The sequence below is a fragment of the Mustela lutreola genome, chromosome 1 (genome assembly GCF_030435805.1).
Source record: "Mustela lutreola isolate mMusLut2 chromosome 1, mMusLut2.pri, whole genome shotgun sequence".
In the NCBI taxonomy this organism is placed as follows: domain Eukaryota; kingdom Metazoa; phylum Chordata; class Mammalia; order Carnivora; family Mustelidae; genus Mustela; species Mustela lutreola.
This window is the reverse complement of record NC_081290.1, coordinates 259,137,460-259,152,865: the sequence shown is the minus strand read 5'-3', so window position 1 is coordinate 259,152,865 and position 15,406 is coordinate 259,137,460. Positions and strand designations below refer to the sequence as shown.

Genomic DNA, 15,406 nt, shown 5'->3' with positions numbered 1-15,406 from the left:
TTTATCTGACAGAGAGAGATCATATGTTGGCAGAGAGGCAGGCAGAAAGAGTGGGGAAGGAGGCTCCCTGCTGAACAGAGAGCCCTTGTGGGGCTTGATCCCAGGACCCTGAGATCATGACCTGAGCCAAAGGCAGAGGCCCAACTCACCGAGCCACCCAAGTGCCCAGGCACCCCTCCACATGCATTTTTAAAAGCAAATCTAGATGGGTCTAAGAAATATCATGTAACAATCAAGCAAACTTTAAGAAACAAATTTTGTCATATAAATGCATGTTTTTTAGGGGGTATGTGTATTTCCCAGATCATCTTTGATCTGACAAAAATATGGAGGAACTAATAGGAGTTTGAAGAAAAAGATTTTTTTTTACAAGACAGGCTCATAATACCAACTAAAATTTATTAAATATATATTAGAGAGACAGTGAAACATAACCAACCTGTCCAGGTTTTAATCCTGGCTTTGTCATTGAATCTATGAGACTTTGGACACTTTACCTTCTCCGAGCCTCCATTTATTTTTCTTTCTTTCTTTCTTTCTTTCTTTCTTTCTTTCTTTCTTTCTTTCCTTCTTCTTTCTTTCTTTCTTTTTAAAGATTTTATTTATTTATTTGACTGAGATCACAAGTAGGCAGAGAGGCAGGCAGAGAGAGAGAGTAAGAAGCAGGCTTCCTGCTCAGCAGGGAGCCTGATGCGGGGCCTGATTCCAGGACCCTGAGATCATAACCTGAGCAGAAAGGCAGCTGGTTAACCAACTGAGCCACCCAGGTGCCCCATCGAGCCTCCATTTCTTCATCTAAAAAAAGTGGATAATAATAATGCCTACCTCACAGAAATGATAGGAAAATTCAGTATGGTTTTCTGCATGGAGTAACAGCACCCAGAAAGTTCCCAATAAATATACGCCATTCCTATCTTTAGAACTAATAAATATACATCTACTAGAAATTATTTCTTTTACTAAAAGGAGAGATTTGTTATGAAATCGATAGGTATAAATCATTTTGTTATGCCAGAGTATTTTCAAAATGACTGTTGCTTGAAACGGGTGAATAGTTGACTAGGTAGATACTGGGAATTGTTCTTATTGAAATATCTATTTCTTCCTCTTCTTATTTTTTTGGTTACTTTATAACCACAACTGGGTGTTTACTGAAAATCTAAGAAAACAGGTTTTATTTCCTTATTATCTTCAGATTTGGATTATGAGTTAAACAAGGATATTACACACCAGAGTAAATTGTTAAGGCAAGTTGTAACATCTTCCCTGGAGATTTTGAAAACTAGAGAAGAGGGACACATCTCTTGGATTGTTAAAATGCAGTCATTCTTGGAGATAGAACCTAGATTAGATAACCTCTTGAGTTCACTTCAGTTCAATCTTTGTAATTCTATGCCTTGGTGGTAAAATGGGGGTATTAGTCACTTTTAAAGATTACATGTTCTTAGATGAAAGGTTGAGTATAAGTAAAAATGTCACTGCTATTTTGCTCTTTGACTCCAGAGAGATATTTATTTAAAAGTGGATGATCAAGCAATTCTTTAGCTTATTTTTTTTCTCCTTACAATTTGTAAAATTTAAAGAATTTTTGCAGTTTATAAAACTTAGGACATGATTCAGTAATACACATATTTGTACCGTTTTGATTAAATATCACTTTGATTAAATAGGCAATATAGTCAATAATAATGTTTTAACTTTGTGTGATGACAGATGGAAACTATACTTATCATGGAGAGTACTGCGTAATATATAGAACTGTCAAATCACTATGTTGTACACATGAAACTATATAACATTGTATTTCCACTATATACCTCAAATAAAAAATACTTAATAAATAAATACCATTTATACAATCAAGGTAAAGATTAGGAAGCAACAGAATCCTGGCCCTGATTATCAATAGAATTTTTTGAAGAGAAAAATAAGTCTACCTAATTATTTTGTAGATAAAATTTACATTTTGAAAGTTTATTAATAATCACAAGATAATGCTGTATTTATAGATTAACTACCGACAGTAATAGGAATAAAAAAGTGGCATTGTCATAGGAGAAACACAAAATATTTCTCGTTTATGATAAAATATTAGGAATGTCAGGGATTAGAAGCTATTTTTAGATTATTATGAAGTAATAAAAAACTGAAATAAACTGTAAAAGACTCTACTATGGTGAAGGCTATTGCAGTGGGACAAAGAGAAAATTATTGAAGATGGTGGTAAAGTAAGTTAGTTAAGGCATAAAAGTCTTCTCTGAGCTCAGATGGAGCCATAGGAAAATGACTATATTTTAATCTTAAGTGCCAAAGCAGAAGGAAATTATTTACTTATTTAAAAAGGTTAAGTAATTAAGAAATTTGACATGAGGGCAAAAGTGACATATTTCTTTACTAAACTTGGGATATCCCAACTATGGCCCATCTCTCTGAAACTTGAATTAGATGATTTTAGAATTACTGGATATGGTTTAATAATAATACAGCACCTGCTACTATGAGGAATAGGCTAACCATATGTATCCAGGGTTTGAAAAAGATATTAAGGGGTGCCAGGGTGGCTCAGTCATTAAGTATCTGCCTTTGTGTCAGGCCATGATCCTAGTGTACTGGGATCCAGTGCTGCATCAAGCCCCACATCAAGCCCTGCATGGAGCCCTGCATTGGTCTCCCTGCTCAGCAGCAGGCCTGCTTGTCTCTCTTGCACTCCCTTGGCTTGTGTTCCCTCTCTCTCTGTGTCTCTCTCTAACAAATAAATAAATAATCTTAAGGGAAAACAAAAATATTAAGAATAATTTGGGGCACAAGATACAAAGTTAAAGGAAAATGAAAAATATCTGCTCCAGATATTACTTTTTAAGTCTAGCATAGTGATGGGTGGATAAGTTTTATTTTCCATCAATTATCTCTTAAAGTCATTGTCAAAGAAGTGGCATTAACTGTACCGATTATTTTGTTATCTAGAATATCATCTCCTTTATGAGAAATCTTTTTTTTTTCTCAGCACTTAATAGTTATGTCTTATTTATTTGTTTTTTTGCATGGTTTTGTATGTGCTATCATAATGGCATGAGATTTCAATGGTGAAGAAGACGAAAAAGATAATGAATGAATGAAACAATGGAAAAAGTACCCTGTCCCCTTGGTCCAGTTTGAACTGATTGTTCTCTTTAACCTATATTCTGGGATTTCCCTGGACTATCAACCTGGAGATTATTTTTTCCTCTCTTTTCTGTTGGATTCCTCTCTCCTACTTCTCTAATGCTCCTCTGTCTTCATTTAGTCTATTAGACACATATTCTTGTTGCTTTCTAAGAAAAAGGACATGGGAGATTAGTTTTTTGAGATCTTGGGAAATCATTCTTTCCTCCAAATATTAAAGGTATTGCTCTATTGCTTCTTGTTTCCAGTGTTGCTATTGAGAAGTCTGATACCATACTGATTTCTCATCCTTAAATGCAGGTGACTTGCATTTAATTTTTCCCCTCCAAAAACATTTAGAATTATTTCTTTGTTTCCCAGCGTTCAAAAGTTTGTTTTGTTTTGTTTTTTAAAATTTTATTTATTTGTTTGACAAAGGCAGAGGCTTTAACCCACTGAGCCACCCAGGCACCCCATATATGTTGGATCTTCTTAACTGAACTTTCTTATCTGAGTGATTTCCTTATCTTTACCTTCTAACCTAATGAATATTTTTGTTTCTGCTTCCTTTACTCTCTATTTTCTAAGTATTTGGTTTTTGTTTGTTTTGTTTCTGTCTTTCATGTTTCAGAGTTTTCTTAAAGATGGGTTAATCTTCCATTAGTATTTAAGTGAAGAGCTCAACACCAACTGAAAAGCTCTTGAGCATAAGAATGTCTTACTGAGAGCATCTGGGTGGCTCAGTGGGTTGAGCCTCTGCCTTTGGCTCAGGTCATGATCTCGGGGTCCTGGGGTCCTGGGATCAAGTTCCACATCAGTCTCTCTTCTCAGCAGGGAGTCTGCTCCCTCCACCCCCGCCTGCCTCTCTGGCTACTTGTGATCTCTCTCTGTCAAATAAATAAATAAAATCTTTAAAAAAAAAAAAAAAAAAAGAATGTCTTACTGAGACATGGGTTGCATTGGAAGAGTGTTTTGACTAGGATTTTTCTTTACGGTGGGGGAGTGGCTAATTCTCAGTGTTTGTCTTTACTCTGGGACTAATCAATTTCTCCAGCAAAAATCTGCTAGTTTGAGCAATCTCATAGCCAAGTGAATAAGGGGACTGAGAGCTAGCTGTACTTTCAGCATGTAGATTTTCATTTAATGTCCCTCTTTTCAGTAAGCTGCCTTCTTTCTCAGCTCTCCCTGGTGCCTCTGATTTCAGGGTTCCTGTGGTTTAGCTTCTCCAGACACCAAAACTCCTGTCTTCTCTTCTGTTGGCAAAAGTATAGTTAACTGAATGCTTGGTGTTCAAGGAGGGTTTGGGGACTTAACTGCATTTTATTGTAATAGTCAACTTATTTTCAGCCTATTTTTTAGACTTATCTGATGGCTCCAATTTATGAGAACCTTTCTGGGGTTTTGCAGTACAAAGCAAGTTTACTTCTGCTAGCTTCAGTTTTGAAGTCTGTGGTCTGCTAAATAAATCATTTACTACGTATTTTTCCTCTAGCTCCCAGAATTTTTGTTACTGGAGTTTCCTTTCTGATTCTCTCCCTTTCTTTTTTAATTCTTTTATTTTTATTTTTTTTTCATTCTTTTATTTAACATCGATAAAGCTGATTTTTTTTAGGCGAAAAGATAATTCTAATATCTACTTCCTAGCCCAGTGGATAGTTTTGCCCAGTATGTTGGGGTTTGTACATCTGATTTGGAAAACAAAGTTTCAATCTACTTGAGTGAAAACAGAATACTTTTTTCTGTCATCTCTCCAGACATAAGATACTTATTGCAGATAAAGGGTCTTCAGTGTTTCTTCAAGTATGGTCCACAGAACATCTGCATCAAAATCATCTAGACTATACGTTAAAATTTCAAACTGTTGGCCCTCATTTCAAGCCTATTGAATTAAGAACATCCTGAGCGTGTGGCCTGAGAATCTGAACTTCAACAAATGTGTCCAGATGATTCCTAGACTCACTAAGTTTGAGAACTCCTGTTCTGGTATTCTAAATCTTCAAATTTACTAATTAATTAATGGAAATCTTCATAGATTCCTTGTTTGTTTTCCTATACTTGTGTTGTGGTTCATGAGAAAGAAATAAGTTATATGACATAGAAAGCAGGTTATGGGAAATTAGATTACTAGTTGCTAGCTTAGAACTGATGCAGGGAGTTAAATCAGGAAGAGAAAAAATTCTACAGGTTAGCAGAAGGTAGTCCATGTGGCAACTCTAACTTAGCAGAAATAAATATTCCCTTACTATTTATACGTAAACATATTTCATTATAGTGACTTTTCCCTGTTACTTCTAAAAAACAACATGAAGATTGAGAGAATATCTTATATGTGCCGGTCAAGGTATAAATAAATCAAGGGCACCCTTAAATCAAAAGAAAATCCAGACTTTTATGATGCTCACATTTGTTAATCGGGAAAATGACTCAGTAAGCCTAAACATAAAAAGCCTTCAAGAAGATATTTAAGTTTAAAATGTATAAGTCAATTGAAAAAAATACAACATAATAACATTATTATGGAATGTTCACACACAGATCAGTAACTATAACAGATTTTTCCAATAGTGTGGGAATTTAGAGAATAGAAAGGAATTTAGAGAATATTTTAAGAGATTCAAAAGTGAGCACCTGGAGTAACAAAATTTGATTAAGGATGCTCACCATGGATTCCGACAGGGGAGGTCATGCATAATTAGTATGTTAGAAGTTCTTTAAAGAGCTTTTTATGGTAGATGAGGAAAAACCCATTGATAAAATATTAAAACTACTATAAACTAATATATAAAATAATAAAACTATTATTGTTTTAAAAATTAGTCTAGTGTACAGACTAGGGATTAATATAATATTTTAAGATATGAAAGCTGATTTTTTTTTAAATACAGAATTTGATACTGGAGTTTATTTTCAAGAGGCCAAGTGTCTTCTATTTTCAACTTCAATGTTATACAATTGGATTTTTTTTTTAAAGATTTTATTTATTTATTTGACAGGCAGAGATCCCAAGTAGGCAGAGTGGCAGGCAGAGAGAGGGAAACAGGCTCCCTGCTGAGGAGAGAGCCCGATGCGGGTTTCGATCCCAGGACCCCGAGATCATGACCCGAGCCGAAGGCAGAGGCTTAACCCACCGAGCCACCCAGGCGCCCCTGGATTATTTTTGAATCTTATAAATAATTATTTGGTAATCAGAATTTATTTTCTTAAATAAAATCCTAAGTGTGGGGGGCAGGAATGTGAATTTCATCAGCTGAAATAAAAGCAAATGAGAATTTTACAGTTTGCAGATTTATTTACTTTACAATAAATACTTAACAACAGATAATCCTTAATATTAAGATCACAGATTTTATGAGATAATCTAATTAACCAACTCAGAAAACTGAAACTTAGGGAAGTTAGCTGCTCTATCCAAAATGGATCAGTTGGAATGGCTAGGACAAGAACCCATTTTCCTAGTTCAGATTTTCTCCATTATAGGAAAGTGCCACAAGTTAGTTTTTTATGACATTTTTTAAAAAAGATTTTATTTATTTATTTGACAGAGAGAGATCACAAGTAGGCAGAGAGGCAGGCAGAGAGAGAAAGAGGGAAGCAGGCTCCCTGCTGAGCAGAGAACCCAATGCAAGACTCGATCCCAGAACCCCGAGATCATGACCTGAGCCAAAGGCTCAGCCCACTGAGCCACCCAGGCACCCAGTTTTTTATGACATTTTAAATCTTACGTTTCCTCCTTAAAAATGAGTTAACCATGAAAAAATGTGCAATATCTGTTCACAATCATAACAGAATAACTAGTATCAGAGTAGCCATCCTATTTTATTTATTTATTTTTTTAAAAAGATTTATTTATTTATTTATTTGACAGACAGAGATTACAAGTAGGCAGAGAGGCTGGTAGAGAGAGAGAGGAGGAAGCAGTCTCCCTGCTGAGCAGAGTGCCAGTAGATCCCAGGACTCTGGGATCATGACCTGAGTGGAAGGCAGAGGCTTAACCCACTGAGCCACCAAGGCACCCCTAGCCATCCCATTTTAAACAACTGGGATTGGACAAAATATACAAAACAATTATTTTTAGATATTGCATCATGAGAAGTCAAGCTTGAGAGAGGAAAAGTTGAAGCGATTCCTACAATGTACCCCATCTTTATACATAAAACTGTGGTATAAGGAGGGAAAATCCAAGAGAAGCACAGTGGTCTCTACAAGCTGAGGAGAAAGACATCAAAGTAGTGGGAGGTGGAAATGTTGGAATTTTCCATGAAATGCCATAAATTAAGGAACTACTTAGATAAGACTTCCTAAAAGTTGCTTGGTGGTCCCCTTATATCTTTGGCTAAATATTAAGTTGTTCATGCACGAGGTAAACTCCATGAGGCTTGGTAGAAACAACTAACTACCAGGGAAAAAACAACTAATGGAGATGTGAAAAGGAAATAAGGGTAGGAATACATTTGTGTTTTGACGTGTCATAGGAGAGAGATTTTATTAAACATGTGGGAAATTCACAAAGATTCCCAAAAAGGTAATCATTGTCCAGGAGAAAAGTCAGTTCAATAGAAACAGAGCCCCCATATAGACTTAACAGTAAAAGACACTTAAAAAAAATTTTTTTTTGTATTTATTTGAGAAAGAGAATATGCACAAGCAGGGGGAAGGGACAGAGGGAAAGGGAGAAGCAGACTCTCATCTCAGCTTAGCAAGGAGCCTGATGTGGAGCTCCATCCCAGGACCCTCGGATCATGACCTCAGCTGAAGGCAGACACTTAACTCACAGAGCCACCCAGGTACCCTAGTAAAAGATAAAGACAAAGTGTGAAAGACATTTCGAAAGCTATTGTAAATATGTGAAGGAATTTAAAAAAAAACATGAATATTATATGAAAAGAAATGGAAACTAAAAATAGAACCAATGGAAGTTCTAGACCTGAAAAATACAATATCTTTTTTTTAAGAGAACATTTTTTAATGAAAACTATATTTTTCAAGACAAAAACAATTTCTTGAGAAAATACTTTTTAAAATTTGTGCAAATCTATTTTATGCTTATCTTATTAGAAGATTCTACATTTAGTCTGCTTTGGTATTTTGATTTAATTTTTTTTCATTTTTTAATTAACATATAATGTATTACTAGCCCCAGGGGTACAGGTCTGTGAATCTCCAGGTATACACTTCACAGCACTCACCAGAGTACATACCTTCTCCCATGTCCATAACCCAATCACCTTCTCCCTACACCCTCCCCCTAGCAACCCTCAGTTTGTTTTGTGAGATTAAGAGTCTTCTTATGGTTTGTCTCCCTCCCGATCCCATCTTGTTTCATTCATTCCTTTCCTACCCCCAAACCCCCCATGTTGCCTCTCAACTTCCTCATATCAGGGAGATCATATGATAATTGTCTTTCTCTGATTGATTTATTTCACTAAGCATAATACCCTCTAGTTCCATCCATGTCATCGCAAATGGCAAGATTTCATTTCTTTTGATGGCTACATAGTATTCCATTGTATAAAAATACAATATCTTAAAAGGAAAAAAATAATCCATCAGATGGGTTTAACAGCAGATTAGACATTAGAGAACAAAAGATCAGTGAACTTTAAGACAGGGCAATAAAAGCTATCCAAACTGAAGTATAGAGAAGAAAAAGGAAAAGACTTAAAAAAGATGTCCTTTGAAAAATCAGTATCATTTCTGTGCCCTACACCAGCCAAAGTCTTTAAAGCCTTTCCATGCTGTGTAGTTTGCATACACCTATCCCAGTGAAGGGGAAGAAGTGTTGCAAGAAGATCCATTCTGTACTTTGCTGAGAAGGACAAAGGGCCTTCCATGAAGGACAAAATTTACAGAATGGGTGTGTGGGAGAAAAAAAAAATACTGTAGATTTTCAAAGTGCATCTGCACAACCCACAGTCTTCTCCCCAGCAGTGTTAACTCTGCCATTTTACAGTGTAGTGTGTGTGTAGATTTGGGCTATTACTGGCGTATTATTTGGGAGTGGGAGGATGGAGGTGGGAAGGACCAGAGATGGGTAGGATCATTTTTGTTAAGTTTGGAGCCTGATTGGAGAAATGGTGAAGCAATGAAAAGAATAAACTAATGGTGTGTCCAGAATATTTTATCTTTTCCAAAAAAGCCATTGGCAACCTAAATGAAGGCTGCGAGAGGCTATTTAAAAACTGTGAATGCCTGAAACTTATAAGCCCAGGTGTTCCCTGCCTGAGCTTAATGCTGTTCCCAATAAAAACTAGTCCAGTTAATAAGTTACCAAAGTTGCCATTTTGGGGATGGAAACTGTTCGAAGTGGGAAAATCTTATTGGAGCATATACATGGGCAGGTGGTTCTGCCTACCCTAAGAGCAGGCAGCAAGGGCCCCTGGTCTTAGGGTAGAAAACTCCTGAAGTCTGTTATTTGAACTTTGAACTCTGAAATCATTCTTGATGGCCAGATTTAGTCACTAACAGTACAAGTTCACTAAATCACTTCAAGATTTGAATAATTTCAAAAGTCCTGGTCTCATACTGGAGCAGTGGTTCACTTTAAAATATAAAGCAAAACAAATTTTTTTTAAATCCTCAGAATTAACTAATACCCAAAATGCTGCCTTGAATCATGATATCCATCAGTTCTTGACATCATCTAGGTCTGCATCTAGAACTCCATTGCAAAATCTTTTTAGGCACATGTTAGGTTTCTGTGAAAACTTGGTTTAAATATAAACTTAATACTACATTGTTATTTTTTGACTTAATGAAACTATAGAATTATAATGCTTAAGAAAAACAAAATACAAATTGTGCTATATCCATACCAAGGAATACTCTTCAGCAATAAAAAGGAACAAATATTGTGGTAAATGAAAGAAGCTAGATACAAAACAGTACTCACTGTATGATTCCATTTATGTGAAATTGTCTAACAGATAACACTTCTCTAGTGAACACTGATCTAGGAATCAGTGGTTTCCTGGGGCCAAGTGTATTGAATAGTGATTGGGAAAGAACATGAGAAATTTTAGAGAGTAAAGGAAATATTCCATATCTTGATCGTGGTGGTGGTGGTTACACAGACACATTTTTTTCTTTTTTTAAAGATTTTTTTTTTTACTTATTTGACAGAGTGAGAGAGCACAAGCAGGGGGAGAGGAAGAGGGAGAAACAGGCTCCCCGCTGAGGAGGGAACCTGACACAGGTTTTGATCCCAGAGATCCAGGGATCATGACCTGAGCTGAAGGCAGATGCTTCACCGACTGAGCCACCCAGGTGCCTCAGATACATTTTTTTCTATCTGCATTAAACTGTACACTTAAAATAGGTACAGCTTATTTCATGTAAATTGTACATTAAAATAATAGTCTTAAAAAGGAAATAATAGGGCACCTGGGTGGCTCAGTGGGTTAAGCCTCTGCCTTCGGCTCAGGTCATGATCTCAGGGTCCTGGGATTGAGTTCCGCATCAGGGAGCCTGCTTCCTCCTCTCTTTGCCTGCCTCTCTGCCTACTTGTGATCTCTCTCTGTCAAATAAATAAATACAAATCTTTAAAAAAATATTTTTTTTTTAAAAAAAGGAAATAATAGTATGTTTGGCATTATTAACATTTTAAAGTAATCTGGGCTATTTATTTTAAGAAGAGATCAATTAAGTATAGAATATCTCAAGAGTATATTTTAATAGATTACTTGGAAAATTTCCTCTGGTTATCTACTTCCCATTCACATTTTAATAATAAAATGCCAGAACACCTACATTTCAAATTTACCAGAAATAATTGCTTTTACAAATCATAGTGATGTTCATTATTAGTAAGAGCAAATAACTAGATTTGGCATGCATTCTTTCATCCAGTTTTATGAGAAAAAGACAAATAACTGGCCAATAAATTTATTTCCAGGATTTATTCAGAAAAATACCTTTAAGTTATTTAATAAGATGGGTACAAATTCATCCCAATCTCCTGGCATCTTCAGGCTGAAATAATGGTCATAATTTTTATTGTAAGTCATTATAAAATATTGGTCTTAGCAGAGAGTTATGCTTAATACATTTTATTACAGTTTAATTCTTTGAAGATTCACAATGTATTTGACAGTCTTTCAGTTAGCAAAAAAATTATAACAACAGATTCCCTTTCTCAAAGTATTCATGATGAATTGTATTCTCTTCTACTAAACAAGTACAATTAATTGCCAAAGGTGAAATATTTTTAGTAATCCAATGAATTTCATAATTATCCATTAATTTTCACTATTTTCAGCTTGCTAAATTTCTTTTAAAACTCTTCTCTGGGTTTTTAATGATTTTCTTCTTAGGTTTATATAGTGAATACTGTTGTAATATATTTGCTGTACAAATACCCATTGAGTTAGTTGAAACAGTGTTCCTCATTTGAGGAAGCTGGGCCAAAAAACATCTTTTTTCTATTAGTAGGATGATAGCTGCTAATAACAGAATCCTGATTTAAACAGACTTAAGCAAAAAGGAAGGAAGAAATCCAGGAGTAGGATAGTTTTAAGCATAGCATGATAGGCCTCCAGTTAGATTTTATTTATTTATTTATTTTTTGAGTTTTATTTAAGTAATCTCTACATCCAACAAGGGACTTGAACTCATGACCCTAAGATCAAGAGTCTCATGCTGTCCCAACTAAGCCAGCCAGGTACCCTCCAGTGACGTTATTTTTAATTTTCTGGATTTTATGCTCCTTCATATGTTGGTAACAGGCCAGGTACACAGCCTGGTACAATTTTAACCAGTGGCAGAAAGACTATCTATTCCTTATGAATGATGAAGCCTTTTCCAGAAGCCTTTTCTCATGTCTCATTGGCAGAACTAGATTGTGCCTACTCCCAAACTGACAGGAGGCATAGGACCACCATGATTGACCTAGATCAATCAAGGTAACTATAGCTTACCTCAAGTCCAAAGCTGTAAAAGTGAACCTCTAAACAAAATCAGGACAGCAAGGATGAGGCAAAAAATGAATATTGGGTAGGCCACTAAGAGAATTACTATGAATGTAAGGAGATTTTCTTATTTTATTTCCTAAGGTCAGTGTAAGGTTTGGGCAGTATCAAGGGACCATGGAGTTTGGTTAACTATGAATAATACTAATGCTGTTGTCATTTTTGTGATTTTTTAAAATATTTAAAATTGTAAAAATTATTCTTAGCTCTTAGGCCATACAGAAACAAGCTGTGGCCAGAATTAGCCCACGATGTATAGGCTGCTGACCCTTGCCACAGAAGACCTTTTGAAAATGGTTTACGGGAAAGTATAAATCAGGGCTTATACTTCTGAATGTAAACATATAAAAACATGTCTTTGAGGAGAAGGGCCTTGTTGGAGCTAATGGCTTGTCGATTGGCTCACTTGGCCATGGGTGATACTGAGCTCTCTCACTTGGACTGGGGTAAGGACATTCCAAACCCAGAGGCTCTAGACTGTGTAACCATACCACCTCCATGGTAACCATTCCAGAAACTGCAAACTTTGCACCAGATATGCCAATGGTTAGAGATAACTCCCAGAACTATTAACAGATTAAACGAAAAAGAGTTTGTAGAAAATCTCTTCCCAGCTGCTTGTCAAAAAGTCTGGTTTTACAGCATGATGGCTTTAAATTTCAGTATCAGAAGGAATGTGAATTTGTAACAAAATGTGAATTTGTAAAAATAATATTTTAGCAAGTTTAACAGGTACAGATGAGTGGAAATGGTATTTTAATTAACCTTAATATTACAGCAAGATGACACTGTTAAATAATTGTGAATTATAAGAATGACCTGACAAGTAGTGGCTTCATTTCAGGGCTTTTGACAGAAATTTGTACTGATACTAATTCATACCACTGATAATTTACTCTGAGAAAATGATTCCTGAAGGTTGGCACTGCTTAAACGCTCTAAGGATCTTTTATCCTGAAAGTAGGAGAGAATGACAGTGTTGCTGATGCATTATTAATTTCTAGTATCTGATTTTCTAATCCTGGCTTTTAAACTCATTTAACTCTTAAAATTTGGCTTGCACAAACATTTTTACTGATATTTTGGAACAATGAAAAGAGGGATCTTAGAGTTAGAAAGCTGTGTAATTTTACTTGACTGATTTTTTTTAAAACACTAAGACAGCACTATTTGAAATAATTGTTTAAATCATTGAAATTTTAGTTGAAATAAATGGGACCATCTTTAAATAGCTCACATTTAGTTTAGTTTAATTGGGAAATTATAACTTTGGAGAAGGATATTTAGATATTTGAATGTTCACTAGTAACTAGAGAATATAATTTGTTCCAGAGGTCTTCACTGAACTTTTAAGAAATAGATTTTTAATATTAAGAAATTGAGCACTAAACATAAAGAACAGAAAGAGCAAGAACATGGGGAACCAAAGGAGGAGGCTCTATGGGACCAAACATAGATTCTTAATAGTGATGAGAGAGACTGGCTAAGGAAGAACATGTACTGAATTGTCTCCTGTTAATATTTCTGACAAAGAGGGTGGTTGGTGGTGGTAGTAAAAGGATAATCCCTGGAGACAAAGTCACATGGAATAAAGCGACCAATAGGAGAATTTTGCTACTCAGAGGTGAACTGTGTCAGTAAACTATCTTTAAAAACACAAGGGTGGATCCCATGCCCATGTCAGGAAGTACGTTTCATTCCCCTTTCTGTCTAAAGTCACAGACAAAACTCCAATTTCTTCTGATAACTTCTCTCTTCTATTTTGAATATTGCTGTACAAGCATTTTTAGTAAAGGTTCCAGCCCATGGATAGGAATCCAAGGTGAGTTTATATGTAGTAATCTCTAAAGAAATTAACCCAAAAGAGTGAGAGGGAAGGCGGGAAGAGTGACATTTGGAGTCACCAGCGTTATAACCTTTTTTTATTGAGTGGCAAGGACCAGTCCCAGCCATGGGTCTATTCCAGCTTAGGTATTCCAAGGAAGAATTGTATCTGACTTGTGAGAACACATGCTGTTGGTCAGGAACTGAACTCCTGCACTGATACCCTCCAAATAGGCAGATTGGAGGTCATAGATTTGCTCCACATGACAGAGTTTATAATCACTTGTGAAATACATTGCAAGAACATTGTTATTTAGGTAAAGCACTCATATTGTGAATATTTTCATCATCAGTTAGAGGGTCTGGGATTATTCTTGTAACTTCAGTCTTACTCATAAACAGATATGCCTTCCTGATTTTGAGAAAAAGGGTAGCAATACATTTCTGAAAAATTGCCCAAAATTGGATTGCAGCTAGCATGCAAGAAACACACACAATTCTGTGAATGCCTATGGGACTTTGTGGCTCATGAGAACATTATTGGTCATGTGTGGGGTAGAATGAAGGCTGAGAACCTCCGACGTAATCCAGTAAAGGCCAATTTGTCAAATTAAGTTAGTCAATTAGATATTTGCCTTTTAAATGCAACACCCATCACTTGATACAGCAATTAGATAAAGCAAATTAGTCACAATGTTTGAAAGTTGTTCTCCAGACTGAAAGGAAAGTACAATTCTGTCTTTATATACACATGAAGCTCTTTAAATATCTTTGTTGTCACAAAGAAAATGAGTTGGTTGGGCTAGGACTAGGATTACAGTTTTCAATTTTAAAGTAGGGATAGGGGCATCTGGGTGGCTCCTCAGGTGGTTAAACATCAGACTCTTGATTTTGGCTCAGGTCATGATCTCAGGGTCATGGATCCAGCCCAGAGTTGGCCTTACCCCTCTCTGTTCTGCTTGAGATTCTCGCTCTTGCCCTCTACCCCTCCCCCCACTCAGGCTCACATGCACTCCCTCTCTCTGTTTCTCTCTAAAAATAAGTAAATAAATCTTTTTTTTTTTTTTAAGATTTTATTTATTTGTCAGAGAGAGAGAGGAGCAAGAGTGAGCACAAGCAGACAGAGTGGTAGGCAGAGGCAGAGGGAGAAGCAGGCTCCCTGCTGAGCAAAGAGCCCTATGCGGGACTCGATCCCAGGACACTGGGATTATGACCTGAGCCGAAGGCAGCCACTTAACCAGCTGAGCCACCCAGGCATCCCAGTAAATAAATCTTTAAGGTAAGGATAAAATTGAGCGGAACTGGAGGCAGGGTGTTAACAGCAATGAAAAGATATTCTTTTTATTTTGTAATCATGTAATCCACGTTATCTTTCAATAGTTTTAGGTTACACAAAAGCAGTAGTACATTATAGCCATTAATAGTGAAAACAGAAGACAAAGTATTTTCAATTTGGATTTAGAATGTATTATATACTT

At 36.0% G+C, this 15,406-nt stretch overlaps 1 protein-coding gene across 5 annotated transcripts in view; it reads left to right on the top strand.

The window, feature by feature from the left end:
- Positions 1 to 15,406, top strand: part of DCDC1 (doublecortin domain containing 1) — a 439,498-nt gene that overhangs the window by 59,077 nt on the left and 365,015 nt on the right. The gene's annotated exons all lie outside the window — the stretch shown is intronic.